General features: G+C 48.2%; 1 long non-coding RNA gene across 1 annotated transcript in view; it reads left to right on the forward strand.

Annotated features, from left to right (window-relative positions):
• Positions 1-7,536: 7,536 nt before the first annotated feature.
• LOC310682265 overlaps positions 7,537-13,598 on the forward strand; it is a 93,213-nt gene continuing 87,151 nt past the window's right edge. Inside the window, exon 1 of the long non-coding RNA XR_014513827.1 lies at positions 7,537-7,598. This is a non-coding gene — a long non-coding RNA (uncharacterized lncRNA). The remainder of the gene's footprint in view (positions 7,599-13,598) is intronic.

Below are 13,598 nucleotides of genomic sequence, written 5' to 3' on the forward strand. Positions count from 1 at the left end.
CACGCATGCCATCCTGGCCTTGCCATCATCTCACCCCTAGACCTTCCTCTTCAGTAAGTGTCTCCACTCCATTGTCCAGCCCGCACACTGAGGTCCAGCTCCAAGGGCCTACTGGAGGTTCCCTCACTGTGAGAAGTGAAGTTACAGGGAACCAGGCAGAGGGCCTTCTTGGTAGTGGCACCCACCCTGTGGAACGCCCTCCCATCAGGTGTCAAAGAGTGAAACAACTATATAATTTTTCGAAGACATCTGAAAGTAGCCCTGTTGCTGCTGTTGTTTTTCCTCTATTATTGTTAGAAGCCACCCAGAGTGGCTGGGGCAACCCAGTCAGATGAGCAAGGTATAAGATATTTATTATTATTATTATTATTATTATTATTATTATTATTATTATTATTATTGGAAGCACCATAGCTGAGGTAATGACTTCCCTTATGCCATCTTGTAGCCCCTGATTTGCCACTCAGCCACATTATCCTCTAGGCTTGGTTCTCTGGGGAAGGTCTGCCTGAGAATTTGCAGTGAAATCGCAGAGCTGGCAGGCTGTAAAAACTCTCAAAATAGCATCCAGCCCTTGCCTGTGAACTCATAGAATCATAGAATCATAGAATCATAGAATCATAGAGTTATCGGAGCTTCCACCATCTCTGACAGATTGCATGTCAACTTAACTTTGTCCCCAAGTGGTGGGAATCCCACGATGTTGTTAAACACTTGGGTTCCGTTTTCCCTCAGGATTTGGGGGGAATATGCCACTTTGATAGTAGTGGGCAAGGTGGTGGACAGCATTTGCACCACACTGACCTCACCGCCTCAGCCCTTCCCCTCTACTTCACAGTAAGCAGCAACCCCCTTGGCAGGGGTTTGGACTCGATGACCCTTGTGGTCTCTTCCAACTCTATGATTCTATGATTCTATGACTCCACTGCCAGGAGGTCAGGTAAGAACCTCTGTCTCACCACAGCATCCGCCAATGTTCTGGCATTATACCTATGACTCCAAAATGGCCTCCTGAGTGTTGTGGGATCCTGGATCCTGCCAATGGCTGGCAAAGGTTCTCCACCACTGTTCCATGGAATTATGCCAGGGACTGTTATGTCAGCTTCGCCTTTGAGCCAGTGCCAACGACTGGGCTCAACCTCTTCAGCCCCTACTGGGCCAGCGCTTCCAGAGACCTTCTACTGCAGGAGAGCAGGTCTAAGTGCAATGGACTCACAACTTTGAGCTGTGAGCACCAAACTCAGCACCCAAAGTCAGCAGAGCACAGCAGACTATGAATTACACGAATGACAGCTCTGAAGCTTAACTTCTTTATTCTGTTACAGCTACTGCAAACTAAAAATAAATTATAAACTAAAGACTAACGGAGGCTACTGGACTGCATGAGTGTTACAGTTTCTTATGCAGTCATCTTATCTCTACACAGATAACACTCAGACTCCCACAGAGTCGGGCAAGAGCGGAAGAAGCAATGAGCAGATTCCGCTCCTCCTTTCTGAAAAAGACACTTCCGACGTAGAAAGGAAGTAGGGTTGCGGGCTTCACCCTCCCAACATACACGCGGGGACTGGCTCACAGCCTCCGCGCTATTGAGGGAATCCTCGATCACATCATCCCCTAGCCAGCCAATCGGCTGGCCTGGGGGGGCGTGGCCTGCTCCATTTAACGCAGGGGCAGCCAGGGATCTCCTTCTTTGCTGCTTCCAGCTGCTCCACTTTCCCACCCTCCCGCCCTTTAAGGTTTTTGTCTTTGACCCTGCTATGGACCGCGGTTGGTCGCCGTTAAGGGGCCTGGTAGGAATTTTTTCCACTTGGCAAATTGGCACCAGCCACTTGGTTTTTCACCTACCTCGTAGCAAATCGTCATAACTTCCTTGGTATTGGCGGTTAGGCATTGGTATTGGTATTGTTATGTAGATGGAAGGGGGGGAGGAAGCGCCATCACCTGCCCCACATATTGCGGGGTAGTCTGATAAAGGATTCGGGGGGGGCGTGGCCCTGTCCGAAGCCTATGGAGGTGAGGGCCTAAGGCACGCCCCCGAGCGGTGACCCCGGGGGAGTTCCTAGTTGATGTGCATCAGCAGGACTCCCCCTACTGGTGGTTAACCCTTCCCGGACTTCAAGCGAACAGGCTGAAGCTGGATAGTCGGTTAGGACCAATGCCTAAGCCAATACTGCTCATCACCTGTAACCAATAAAGTTGTGGCCATATTTAGCCCATTAACCTTAAATATCTGTGTCATGTGTCTTTATTTCCACTGGGGGGAGGTGGGAACTCACCACGCAACATCATGAGATTCTTGCAGTGGGAGGGGTGAAATATCCACATGCTATAGATCATAGAATCATAGCATCTTAGAGTTGGAAGGGTTATCTGGTCCAACCCCCTGCAATGCAGGAATCTCAGCTAAAGCATCCATGACAGATGGCCATCCAACCTCTGGTTAAAAACCTCCAAGGAAGGAGAATCCACAAACTCCCAAAGGAGACTCTTCCGCTGTCTAGCAGCTCTGGGTGTCAGAAAGTTCTTCCTGATACACACACTTGTTTTCCCCTGTAGGCACCTAGTACAGAAGATTTGTCCCTGGAAGCCTGTTTCCATATACAGATCAACAGATCAATCCTGTAGGCGATTACTTGGAAGTACGTGCCAATGAGTTCAATGTAAACGTAAAGGTAAAGGGACCCCTGACCATTAGGTCTAGTCATGGCCAACTCTGGGGTTGCGGCGCTCATCTAGCTTTATTGGCTAAGGGAGCCGGCGTACAGCTTCCGGGTCATGTGGCCAGCATGACTAAGCCGCTTCTGGCGAAACCAGAGCAGCGCATGGAAACGCCATTTACCTTCCCGCCGGAGCAGTACCTATTTATCTACTTGCACTTTGACGTGCTTTCAAACTGCTTTGTTGGCAGGAGACTGAACAACGGGAACTCACCCCGTCGCGGGGATTCGAACCGCCGACCTTCAGATAGGCAAGTCCTAGGCTCTGTGGTTTAACCCACAGCGCCACCCATGTCCCTATTGAGTTCAATGAAGCCAGGTAAATCTGTGTAGGCTCTGCAGCCCTGAAACTCACCGGACCCTCCTTGCTTGCTACATCTTCATCAAAGGCAGAATAAATTGTACAAATTCTTACACGGCTTATGCAAGTCTTGCTAGATTATTTGACTTCATCAGAAACAAAACCAATCACATCTGGCTGTGGACAGAAAAAGAGTGAACGGAATCCTCTCCAGCATCAGTCCCCGTGACACCAATCTTTCCCAGACAAGCCGGGGGCTTGCTTGCTTGATCTCTGAGCCTGGGGAGCGAATGGAAGCTTGAAGCGTGCTGAAAGAAAGCCCACAGCCCCTGGCAAGATCAGAGGCTCATGACTCACCATCCTTTTGTTCTGGAATAAGATTGCGGAGGGGAGAAACCTCAAACAGCAGGGTTGCTGCTAGTGGTTGGAATTACAGCTCTATTCAGACACATTTCAGGTGTTTGGCTTGATTCAGGGCAGGATAAAAACAGAGGAGCTAAAACAGAGGGGATCATTTTGAAGAGGAGGAGGAGGAGTTTGGATTTGATATCCCGCTTTATCACTACCCAAAGGAGTCTCAAAGCAGCTAACATTCTCCTTTCCCTTCCTCCCCCACAACAAACACTCTGTGAGGTGAGTGGGGCTGAGAGATTTCAGAGAAGTATGACTGGCCCAAGGTCACCCACAGCTGCATGTGGAGGAGCGGGGAAGCGAACCCGGTTCCCCAGATTACGAGTCCACCGCTCTTAACCACTACACCACACTGGCTCTCAAGGACAGCTGGTGGGTGACTTCTTCATTTTCTACACCATGGGTAGGCAAACTAAGGCCCGGGGGCCAGATCAAGCCCAATCGTCTTCTAAATCCAGCCCACAGATGGTCCAGGAATCAGTGTGTTTTTACATGAGTAGAATGTGGGCTTTTATTTAAAATGCATCTCTGGGTTATTTGTGGGCCATAGGAATTCGTTCATTTCCCCCCCAAAAAATATAGTCTGCCCCCCCCCCACACAAGGTCTGAGGGACAGTGGACCGGCCCCCTGCTGAAACGGTTTGCTGACCCTTGTTCTACACACTCTGTCTCCACCCCATTCCACCTCTTTAGTGAGTGGACTTCTACACGGCAGTGATAGAAGCTTTGCATGCAGACGGTTCCAGGTTCAATCTCTTGTCATCTCCAGGTAAGGATGGGAGAGACACTGGTCTGAAACCCTGAAGTGCTACTGCCAACCAATGTAGGCATTATTGAGCTAGATGGAGCAATGGTCTGATTCAATATAAGTCTCCATATGAGGTCATGGATGCTTTAGTTGAGACTCCTGCATTGCATGGGGTTGCGCTAGATCAGGCTTCCTCAACCTCAGCCCTCCATATGTTTTGAGACTACAATTCCCCTCGTCCTTGACCACTGGTCCTGCTAGCTAGGGATCATGGGAGTTGTAGGCCAAAAATATCTGGAGGGATGCGGTTGAGGAAGCCTGCACTAGATAGCCTTCAGGGTCCTTTCCAAGTCTACAATTCTATGAAGACAGCTTCCTATGTTCCTAAGAGCCAGCTAACACCCATCATCATTCTGCCAGAATGCCCACATCTAGGGCATCCTCCTTGACCAATGGCTATACGGTTGGAACCTATATGAACTGGAGTCAAACAAGACCTGGAGGGCCATAGGTTCCTCTCCCCTGTATATATTTAGGGACAATTGAGAGGCTTAAAAAAATCTAATGGTGCTCTTCTAATTGCAATGTAATGAGAAAATTCCCAAGTTGGCCCTTGGTATTGCTTGCAACTGGGAGTAAGTAATGAAATCAAGGCCTCTGATACCGGTGTGGGTAGATAATAGATGGGCATTCGTTAGTAGTGTTGCAATGCGTCCAAGGGAACAGGGGGCATTTGGCAGGCCCCCAGCTGGCTCCACCCCACCGGCCGGTAGCCGAGCGAACTCCGGTCCCCGGAACAGCATCAAACAGCAACCTGCAGCTTCAGATCTCTTCAGAAGCTGGACCACGCTCTAATCAGCAGAGTAATTAACTCTTCACAATGGAAGAGCAAACAGAGGCATATGTAAAGGATATTTACAAGCGGTTTATTCAGCATAGATCAAGACAAAGAAAACATGTCTGCTCTCCTTCATGTCTAAGAGCAGGAAGCACTAAGCAAAAGCTATACACAAACGGAAGTTCCCAGCAAGCTGTGCTGGAATGTAAACAGACATGTGACATACAACAATCGAAATACAGTGGTACCTCAGGTTACATACGCTTCCGGTTACATAAGCTTCAGGTTACAGACTCTTCTAATCCAGAAATAATACCTCGGGTTAAGAACTTTGATGAGAACAGAAATCGTGCTCCGGCGGCACAGCAGCAGCAGGAGGCTCCATTAGCTAAAGTGGTGCTTCAGGTTAGGAACAGTTTCAGGTTAAGAATGGACCTCCAGAACGAATTAAGTACGTAACCAGAGGTACCACTGTATCTGTTCGTCTTAGGGTGGAACGGAACATCAATATCCTAACAAGTAGATCAATGAATTGTAAAACAACAACAACATGACATCGTAGAGTTGAAAGGGACCGTGAGGATCATCTAGTGCAGGGGTCAGCAACCCGCGGCTCCGGAGCCGCATGTGGCTCTTTTACACCTTTGCCGCGGCTCCGGGGCGGATACTAGCGAGGGGAGGAGGCACAATGTGCGCCCCGACACTCCCCACTGTGGCGGGCGCTGTACTGGCTGTGACGTCGCATGGGGGCAGTGCGTGCGTTAGTCACCTTCCCGCCTGCTACATTGTAAGGGGCATGTACGCTGGTCACTGCATTGAAAGGGGGCATGTACGCTGGTCACTGTTTTGAAGGGGGGTGAAGAACACACACACACACAAAGGTAACTTGTTAATTTAACGTTTATTTCTATGAGGAGGAGTAATTCCGAGGGGTCAAACAAAGAAATAATAAAAAAGTGACAAAAAAGTTATTTTTATAATGACAAATTTTGTGGCTCCCAGTTATTTTTTCTTCGGAAACGGGTCCAAGTGGCTCTTTTTGTCTTAAAGGTTGCAGACCCCTGATCTAGTGCAACCTCCTGCAACACAGGAATCTTTTGCTCAACGTGGGTCTTGAACCCATCGCCCTGAGCTCTCTTCTCCCACTGCAAATCGTTCTCTGGGTGATTTGCAGTAGATCAGCAAGGCATTCCTTCCAACCCCCAGTTGTCTAATGCTACCAGTGAGTTGTGCAATGCTACCAATGAGGTAACTTTTTCTGCAAGAACCGGGCCACAGGCTCCCCACTCCCACTTCCCAAAGTTTGTTTTTATTAGATCTTGTGCATTATTTCAAAGACTATCACTCTAAAAAGAGAAGGGGAGGCATTGGCTGAGTCAAGGCGAGATCCCCAAGCCACACTCAGCTTGTCTGCTCTCAGAACTAATGCTTCTCAGTTCCATGGCTCCTGTAAACATCCCAGAGTCCCCACGGAGCCAGCCTTTCAAGCTTCCAGATGTGTCAGCCTCATGATATTTATGAGCGATGCAATTCCCTTTCGCAGGCTTGTGGCATGAGGCAGGAATGTGATGTCCTTCTCTGGGGCCAGTTGTTCGGAAGACAAAGAACAGACAGTTGCCCGAGGCTGCAAAACGCTTTCAGTGCCTTGATCTTGGGAGGGTTAGAGCTGGTGAGAAAAGTCCAAAAGCCTGTAGGTATCATTGCTCTTCCACAGACTCCTCTGGAATAACAATCCCAGTTAGCTGTTGGTTTTACACTCCACGCACGTCACAAAATGATGGATGTCGTTGAGCATTGGGAGGGATACAGAGATGTTAAAGAAGAGATGTACGGGGTTTTTTCCTCTCCCTTGCCACCTGCAAATTGCTCCTATAAATCTGGTTTCAGAATTGGTGTGAACCTGGAGCCCAGGGGTCTAATTCCTTTCCTTTCAAACAGGTCCAGGAGAAAATCCATCTGGACAAAGTATCTCATCACTGGGGCCGCCTGAATGTTTATTTGCCAGACTTGTACCCTGCTTTGCGCCCCGCAAAGAACTCTGTGTGGTTTTGAGGAAGGGAGAAGGCCAGATCACTTTAGCATGAGAAGTGAAATTACACAACGTGTGTACTTTTCAACCATCCTCAAAGCCATTCCATGCAGGAAATCCTTCAGTTCTGTATTGTGATGCGTTTGTGGGGTGTGAGACACCCTGAATTCCTGGGAACAATCTAAGTTAGAATTAATCAAGGTTTGGGAAGTTAACTGTGCCAAACACTGAAACTTTGAATTCAGCTGTTGTTGTTGTTGTTGTTGTTGTTGTTGTTGTTGTTAAAAACAGCCAAGCCAGCCTGGTGATAGTTTTCAGGATTGCAGTTTGCCTGATGCAGGCAGAAAGAAAATTGTTTCAGTCTGTTAGCAGCGGCTAGCAGAAGGCGGTGTCAGAGCACCATGTGAGCTGACAGTTTGAATCCAATGTTGCAACCATGAGAGAAACAGGATGCAGGTGGCACTGTGGTCTAAACCACTAAGCCTCTTGGGCTTGCCGATCAGAAGGTCGGTGGTTCAAATCCCTGCAATGGAGTGAGCTCCCATTGCTCTGTCCCAGCTCCTACCAACCTAGCAGTTCGAAAGCATGCCAGAGCAAATAGATAAATAGGTACCACTGCGGCGGGAAGGTAAACAGTGTTTCCGTGCACTCTGACTTCCATCACAGTGTTACATTGCACCAGAAGCAGTTTAGTCATGCTGGCCACATGACCCAAAAGCTTTCTGGACAAATGCCAGCACCCTCGGCCTGAAAGCGAGATGAGCGCTGCTCCCCATAGTCGCCTTTGACTGGACTTAACCGTCCAGGGGTCCTTTACTTTTTTTAGATACAGTGCTTTTTTTCTGAGGGGATGCAGGGGGACGCATACCCCTAAACATTTTTTGAATCTAACATGAGAAGAAACTAAAAAATTTGGCACAGTGAATCATTAGTTCCATTGCTACCCCCTGATGGTGGCCTCATTTCTGTCATGATGTTTCCTGAATCTCAGATGGAAGTGAGCGTTTAATGTGTGAAGTAGGAATTGGAATCTAGCATGGCAATTGGGCAGTTTTATTGTATTTACTGTATCCCCCCCCCCCATTTGAATTATAAAATGATGGTTTTCTTGAGTCAAAATGAGAGTACCCCTAAATATTTTATTTAGGAAAAAAAGCACTGTATATATATATGTGTGTGTAACTAGATCACATACTATAAAGAGACCACAGTCTCCACTGTGCCTCAGTTCCAAAGGAAAACAAACCTTCCATAAAGACACGGACCTCTGGAATCTCACACCACTTGGAAATTGGTGCCATGATGGTGCCATGATCATTGGGTACCCTTAGTGCTACCAGCTGTGATGGGGAAGGGCCACAGCTCAGTGGTAGAGCATTTGCCCTGCATGCAGAAGGTCCCATGTTCAATCTCAGGCAGCTCCAGGAAGGGCAGGGAGAGATCCTGGTCTGCAGCCCTAGAGAGCCACTGCCAAACAATGTAGACAGTATAAAGCTAGATGGGCCAGTGGTCTGACTCAGTATAATGCTGCTTCTGACGTTCCTGCAGTGGGGAGAAGAACAAGGTCAAGAGAGCCGGTGTGGTGTAGTGGTTAAGAACAGTGGACTCATAATCTGGTGAACCGGGTTTGATTCCCCGCTCCTCCACATGCAGCTGCTGGGTGACCTTGGGCTAGTCACACTTCTCTGAAGTCTCTCAGCCCCACTCACCTCACAGAGTGTTTGTTGTAGGAGAGGAAGGGAAAGGGGAATGTTAGCCGCTTTGAGACTCCTTCGGGTAGTGATAAAGTGGGATATCAAATCCAAACTACTCCTCCTCCTCCTCCTCCTCTTCTTCTTCTTCTTCTTCTTCTTCTTCTTCTTCTTCTTCTTCTTCACATAAAAATCCTCTGCAAATAATCATTTATTTTATTTTATTCAATTTGCTTAATCACAGTCCTAAGTGGTGTGCAATACACCCAATACAATAAGACTAGAAATGGCTTTAAACTATGAAGAGTTTTAAAGCCTGGTGGAATAAATGTTTTCTGTTCAGCATCAGTATTCGACACCCTAAGATTTTGCAGCAGCTGCTCCTTATGTTGAGACCATATCTCTGACAGCTGGCAGACACTGGTAGCAGTCAAAATATTTGTCAGGATTTGGCAGGTGACTCGCACCGTCAGTGGGAACATTTGATATTAACTCCTCCATTCAGTTGTTCATTCATTCATTCATGGAACCACCCCAAACAGGCACACATTTGCAAATTTTGGTATCTGACTCTGGGACGTCAGCATAGATTTCTATTCTCAGGGTCAAACCTTTGAAACTTGGAAAATTTGGTGCAAAATCATTGGTGAGTTTTTTGTTTTGCCATAGAAATCCTATCCCCACTCAACTGGGACTTAGCTCCACTGAACTGAATGAGACTATAGAGAGGTATAGGTAAAGGTAAAGGGACCACTGACCATTAGGTCCAGTCATGACCGACTCTGGGGTTGCGGCGCTCATCTCGCTTTATTGGCCAAGGGAGCCGGCGTACAGCTTCCGGGTCATGTGGCCAGCATGACTAAGCCGCTTCTGGTGAACCAGAGCAGCGCATGGAAACGCCATTTACCTTCCCGCCGGAGCTGTACCTATTTATCTACTTGCACTTTGACATAGAATCATAGAATCATAGAGTTGGAAGAGACCACAAGGGCCATCGAGTCCAACCCCCTGCCAAGCAGGAAACACCATCAGAGCACTCCTGACATATGGTTGTCAAGCCTCTGCTTAAAGACCTCCAAAGAAGGAGACTCCACCACACTCCTTGGCAGCAAATTCCACTGTCAAACAGCTCTTACTGTCAGGAAGTTCTTCCTAATGTTTAGGTGGAATCTTCTTTCTTGTAGTTTGGATCCATTGCTCCGTGTCCGCTTCTCTGGAGCAGCAGAAAACAACCTTTCTCCCTCCTCTGTGTGACATCCTTTTATATATTTGAACATGGCTATCATATCCCCCCTTAACCTCCTCTTCTCCAGGCTAAACATGCCCAGCTCCCTTAGCCGTTCCTCATAAGGCATCGTTTCCAGGCCTTTGACCATTTTGGTTGCCCTCCTCTGGACACGTTCCAGTTTGTCAGTGTCCTTCTTGAACTGTGGTGCCCAGAACTGCACACAGTACTCCAGGTGAGATCTGACCAGAGCAGAATACAGTGGCACTATTACTTCCCTTGATCTAGATGCTATACTCCTATTGATGCAGCCCAGAATTGCATTGGCTTTTTTAGCTGCCGCGTCACACTGTTGGCTCATGTCAAGTTTGTGGTCAACCAAGACTCCTAGATCCTTTTCACATGTACTGCTCTCAAGCCATGCTTTCAAACTGCTAGGTTGGCAGGAGCAGGGACCGAGCAACGGGAGCTCACCCCATCGTAGGGATTCGAACCGCCGACCTTCTGATCAGCAAGTCCTAGGCTCTGTGATTTAACCCACAGCACCACCCGCGTCCCAGAGAGGTATAGGATTGCGCTGTAAATCTTCGAATGCCATTTTCACATTCCTGAAAGTTGGGGTGGGGAACATGGTGCCCTTAGATACTGCTGGACTCAACTCCAATCTAGGAAAATGCTTTAACCTTTTTTAATGTATGGCGGTATGCAATTTTTTAAATAGTTATATAATCCCTGGTTATATAACTGTATGGGGTGTTAGGGGAGGTGTCGTACCTCTGGTGGGGGACATGTCATGCTCCTTCTGGGGATAGTTTCTCCACCTTAGGACCTCATCCTGCACTCATCTCTCACCTGTGATCCCAAGAAGCTCTTGGCATTTGGCAGTAGCCAGGAGCCTGGGAAGTGATTCTGACTGAATCTCCTACCAATGAATTCTATTCAATGATCCCAATTTCTAGTAATATGAGAGATTTCGACCGGGGTGGGGGGAGCTCAAACACATATATGTATTACAATTATTACAAGACATTACGAGAGCATTCCATCTTCTAAAATTATCTATTGAAAATCATAGCCATGCCATTACCAGAGGAGGTTTTCTGCTCTGCTTAATGAAGGGACAAGATTCTCCAATAATCAATTACTGTCCTTATTTCACATATGAATAGATCTGTTTTCAGTCTTTATGATTTGTCCTTATATTGCTTCTTAGATTACTGCTTCCCCCGTGTTTTTATATTGAGTTTTACCAGTCCAGTGTGGGGGAAATAAAACAATGTCCACATTTAAGTTAGTTTTTTGTTTGTTTGTATTTTTAAGGATTATCGTTCCCTCCCACAATTTCTTGTAATAAGACATTTCATTCGTTAACGTTCTGTAGCTGCTTTGCCTTTGCAATGCAATTCAGCAATCAAACCATGCAGACTTTTGTAAATTTCTCTTGTCAGTTATCATCGGGGGGTTTTCCTAAACTATAAGGCCTCACCTTGCCAACAAAGGTCCGTATAGTTAAAGCTATGGTTTTCCCAGTAGTGATGTATGGAAGTGAGAGCTGGACCATAAAGAAGGCTGATCGCCGAAGAATTAATGCTTTTGAATTATGGTGTTGGAGGAGACTCTTGAGAGTCCCATGGACTGCAAGAATATCAAACCTATCCATTTTGAAGGAAATCAGCCCTGAGTGCTCACTGGAAGGACAGATCCTGAAGCTGAGGCTCCAATACTTTGGCCACCTCATGAGAAGAGAAGACTCCCTGGAAAAGACCCTGATGTTGGGAAAGATGGAGGGCACAAGGAGAAGGGGACGACAGAGGACGAGATGGTTGGACAGTGTTCTCGAAGCTACCAGCATGAGTCTGACCAAACTGTGGGAGGCAGTGGAAGACAGGAGTGCCAGGCATGCTCTGGTCCATGGGGTCACGAAGACTTGGATACGACTAAACGACGACAACAACAAAACATACTAAATGTGTTATATTAGGGGAAGTTGCATGCAATAATATTGGAGAAAATTGCACATGAAGTATGTTGATGAATTTTCACGAAGGGCTTTTTAAAAAAAACAACCCTCACAAACTGATACAGAAATGTGGAGAACTGTAATTATGATTGGAAAAATGAGAAATGGAGAGAAACTGAAATGGCCAGATCTGCCTATCCCTACACAGGGGGAAATGTATGACATCACAGGTCATTAGGGAAGAGCTATTAGGTAAGAGCTGTAGCTCAATGCTAGAGCACATGCTTTGCATTCAGAAGGTCCCAGGTTCAATCCCTGAGAACGTTCTCCAGCTGAATTCCCTAGAACAGGGTGGTCCAACATGCAGCCTGAGGGCCACTTGTGACCTTCGAGGCCTTTTTTTGTGGCTGTTGGCAACGCTGGACTCCTCCTAGCCCTTGTGCAGCCTTCCCAAAGCTGTGTAGCTTTGACAGGGTCCTATAGTCCTCCTACCTCATTCACAAAGCCTAGTTCAGGCTTCCTCAACCTCAGTCCTCCAGATGTTTTCGGCCTACAACTCCCATGATCCCTAGCTAGCAGGACCAGTGGTCAGGGATGATGGGAATTGTAGTCTCAAAACATGTGGAAGGCTGAGGTTGAGGAAGTCTGGCCTAGTTAGTGCTTTCCCAGCTTTGGAAAGGAAGCAGGAGGGCTCTGGGACCCTTCCAGAGCCTCACACCTACTTCTCCAAGCCCGGTGACTTGCTTAGCCCTCTTTGGAAGGGCAGTGTAAGGGCTGGGGGTGGAGCCATTAGACTTTGGCCCTGCTCCTCCCCCACACATGTGACAAGGCAGTGTGCAGCCCACAGGTCCCATGTTGAAGGACTCTTGAGGTCCACTTAGTAAAAAAAAAAAATGGACCACCCTGCCCTAGAAAGTCGGTGTAGACCATACTTAACTAGATGATCCACAGGGTTCCTTCCAATTCTTCAATTCTATGATTCTGTGACCAGCAAGCAGGAGTCAAGCAAAACAGTGCTCTCTCTCCTCCTGAGATTTCACCAACTGGTATTCAGAAGCATTGCTGCCTCTCGCCATGGAGGAAGAAATTAGCCAGTGGTCTGACTCAGTACAACTCCCATGGTGAGGCCTTATTTGTTGTTGTTTAGTCGTTTAGTCGTGCCCGACTCTTTATGACCCCATGGACCAGAGCACACCAGGCACTTCTGTCTTCCACTGCCTCCCACAGTGCAGGGCTCCTGCAGGGCTCCCCACGCTGCGGATGTCTGCCTGGCGCGAGGGGCGCTCTGCTTCAGGGCTCCTCTCTTGCGGGGTGGCAGGCTGCTATCCGCAGCGTGGGGAGCCCTGCAGGGAACTCCTGCAGGGCTCCCCACGCTGCGGATGTCTGCCCGGCACGAGGGGCTCTCTGCTTCAGGGAGCCTCTCATGCCGGGCAGCAGGCTGCTATCCGCAGCGTGGGGAGCCCTGTGGGGAACTCCCGCAGGGCTGCCTAGGCTGCGGATGTGTTCCCGAAGCGCCGGGCGCTCTGCTTTCAGCGTGCCCGGCGCTCCAGGAAGCAGGCTGCTATCCGCAGCCTAGACAGCCCTGCAGGAACTCCCGCAGGGCTGCCTAGGCTGCGGGTGTCTTCCTGAAGCCTGGAGAGCAAGAGGGGTCGGTGCGCACCGACCCCTCTCGCTC

The sequence above is a fragment of the Podarcis tiliguerta genome, assembly GCF_965153285.1.
Source record: "Podarcis tiliguerta genome assembly, chromosome: 7".
Classification (NCBI taxonomy): domain Eukaryota; kingdom Metazoa; phylum Chordata; class Lepidosauria; order Squamata; family Lacertidae; genus Podarcis; species Podarcis tiliguerta.